The sequence below is a fragment of the Rattus norvegicus genome, chromosome 15, assembly GCF_021556685.1.
Source record: "Rattus norvegicus strain SHRSP/BbbUtx chromosome 15, alternate assembly SHRSP_T2T, whole genome shotgun sequence".
Lineage (NCBI taxonomy): Eukaryota > Metazoa > Chordata > Mammalia > Rodentia > Muridae > Rattus > Rattus norvegicus.
The window spans coordinates 33,071,823-33,075,101 of NC_141548.1; the positions used below are offsets into that span (position 1 = coordinate 33,071,823).

At 47.3% G+C, this 3,279-nt stretch overlaps 1 pseudogene; it reads right to left on the bottom strand.

Annotated features, from left to right (window-relative positions):
- Positions 1-428: 428 nt before the first annotated feature.
- Positions 429-2,804, bottom strand: Mcpt2-ps1 (mast cell protease 2, pseudogene 1; annotated as a pseudogene).
- Between the last annotated feature and the right edge of the window lie 475 nt (positions 2,805-3,279).

A 3,279-nucleotide genomic window follows, 5' to 3' on the forward strand; every position in this document is an offset into this window, starting at 1 on the left:
AGAGCTGAGAGACAGGGACAGAGAAGACAGGACAGCAGAGAACAGAAAAATGCACACCACTGTGGATGTGAAATCTTACAGTACACAGCCATACATGTTATATAGTATTCAGTAATCCACAGTGGTACACCTGTACCAGGAGGTCAGTAATCAAGATTGTTAGCAGGGTCAGGTAGTAGTAGTTCAAATAAATTTTTCATTATATTTATGGAGGGGCATGTATTAGAGTGCAGAGTGGAGTCACACAGTTGGGGGAGGTTTTATCTTTATTGAGGTGCATTATAGGGGAAATCAATCGTCAGAGACTTGTATATCTTTGAGATTGTCTTGGAGACAGGCTAGGACAGGCTGGGGACAGGTCATGTTGAACCCAAAGGGTACCAGAGGAGCTCAGGGTGGGAGAGTCTGACTCCTGCAGGTCAGGTTTTTCAGCTACTTGCCCTTAAGACTGTTTTAATCCAGGGCACCTATGGGGAGATTCTGGTGAAGACTGCAGGAGGCTTTGCATCTGGATGCCCATAAGATACAATACCATGGGCCACATCAGCACACACTAGAGGTCCCCCAGAGTCTACCTGTAGGTGAGAAAAATCAGAGTATGAGCAAAGATTGCTTTCCCCCAACTTCAACACCCCCACCATAGCTACTCCCAGACTGAATTAAGTGCTGGCTCACTTTTATTTGTAAGTTAGGGATTTACTGCCTGATTCCCCTCCCTCTGTCCTTGTCCCAATGCTAACATGTTTCTGTTTATTTCCTTCCTGTCTAGTGTCTAGACTCATGGGAAGGTTGCAGGAAGGGCTAGGCACAGGGAGATGAGGTGGACAGGGAGAATGTCAGTTCCCAGAGCTTCAGGGATAGGAGCTAAGGAGACAGGCATTAGTCACTGCCATGGAGAGCTGTTTGCACATTTCCTCCACTGATGCTGTCTCCTGATGTGGGGAGGAAATGCAAGTGTGTACTCACCTTGTCTGCTCTTTTTAACATTGTGGGATTGACCACACAGGCCTGGAAGCTATCGTCATAACGCCTATATATTTTACAGGCCTCTTCATCTATTCTCAGTTCAACCCCCCTCGTGCATAGGACTTAGGTTCTGTCACTCCAGTTCACCCCATCCAGCTGCCCAGCACATTGTTCCAGGCTTGATTAGGTCAGAGGGCCAAGGCAGGGGAATTACATCCACAGCAGCAGTCAACTCTGCTTTCTCTTCAAGCTGTTGGGGGAAGGAGAGAAGAGATTTCAAACCAAAGAAGGAGGCTGAGACATGGGTCATTTCCCAATGGGAATTCAGGTGTGGGTTGTGAGGACTGAAACAAATTGAAGGTCTGAGTCAAGGAGAGTTATGGATGGGAGACTTAAGCAGGCCAAGAAATATATCGACACCTTCAGTGACACGATGTTATTGAGACTGGAAGAGTAATGGAACTTTGGGCGACTGATTTGCTTTTCAACTTTCATCTTCTGCTGTGTGGATTATCTCTTGCTCCCATCATGAGCTCCAAGGGTGACAGTGATTTCTCTGTGGAAAAATAAAAGAAGCAGTGAAAAGTGCTGGACTTAGGAGGAGGACTCCTGAGGAGAGCAACACTTTCTTCCCTATACCAGGGCAGAGAGGAGCGAGACTTGAGATGGAGCTCCCAGCACCGCAGCCTTCCCAGAAGGACAAGGCTCAGAGAAACACAGGACTGAGAACTCTCTCCAGCCCCACAACAGGGACTTGGATTTGACTGAACCCACGGCTGTGCAAATAGCAAATGGGCACTCTACATTGAGTTACATCCCAGCTCATGTCTGAGCTCTGCTACCACTAGAATACAACAAGACTTGTGGTTTTAGTCCTGACCAGAGCCGTGCTTAAAGTTCTGACTTCTGAAAAAGGAGAGCCCATTTTTTTTCTTTTTTTCGGAGCTGGGGACCGAACCCAGGGCCTTGCGCTTCCTAGGTAAGCGCTCTACCACTGAGCTAAATCCCCAGCCCCTAAGGAGAGCCCATTTGGAGATGAGCAAATCTCTAGTCTTTCCTGAGGCTCTGCTGCTCTGTGATTCTGGTTCATGCATGTCTTCACAGGAAGTGAAGCCACTTACCTTCCTTTATAGTGTGCAGCAGTCAGCACCATTTGATGGCTTATGAGAAACCCACCACAGATATCCTCCAAACCTCTCTCAGTGGTGATCTCCAGATGGGCCATGTAAGGGCGGGAGTGAGGAATAGACTCCACACCACCGATAATCTCCTCTGGAACAAAGAACACCCGGTTCCAAGTCACAAGCTTGCAGGGCCCCCAACACAGTACTGCCAGAGAAATATGGGGCTAAAGCTGAGTGACTGCTCCAAGCCCACCCCACCTCACATAGGGCTCAGGCCCCTCCACATGTCCTTTGGTCTTTTCTCTCCTGTTGATCTTTCCTCCCCACACCTCCCTGTCCACCATCATCCTTCATTCACGACACAATGTTTCTGATGTTCTATTTCCTTTAGGAATTTCTTTGTACATTCATCCTGTCTTCCTCAACATTAAGGGAAGTCCAGAGAAGAGCTCTCCATCAGTACAGAGCATTTTGATGAAATGGTGTGATGGGGAAGTAGCTTTTCATTCTTCTTTGACCTAGAGATTTCCCCTGGACTATGCCAGTGTAGGATCTGGTGTCATGAAAGGCTCTCTTTTAAGGTAAGAGATTAATGTTGGTTGCTGAAAGCTCAGAAGTTAGGGAGGTGAAGAGCAAACTCACCAGCTCCAGCTCCAGAAGGCAAGAGAAGAGCCATCAGGAATAGCAGGGCCTGCATTGTGCCAGGGGTGCAGCCTGGGGTGAGCTTCTGGTGTGGTCCTGTGGTTCCCAGGCTTGGACCTGACAACTCAGACTTCTGTATGATGGAGACTGGGTTCCCCTGAGGAAAGTTCTGGGTCCAACTCTGCCCTGCATTACCTTCCTTTGCTTCCTCAGAGCTACAAATGGCTGTCTAAGCACAGAGATATGAATTAGAGAAATAAATAAGTTAACGTGTTTTTACTACTGAGCATTGAATCTGACCTGATAATACTTTGTAAAGACCCCAAATTCTTCTGTGCAGCCCCAGTTAGAAGACAGGCGTTGGGATGGTCCACACACACGGTTCCAAATGAACATTCTCATTTTGCAACTCATGAATGAAGAGGTAGGAGAGACATAGTGATCAATCGCCATTTTTCCTTTATTGGTTCCCTGATCCAGGAAGCGACATTATGATAGAAACTAGGGAACTTTACAACTGCCTTTTTACCAAAAAATGAACCAGGTC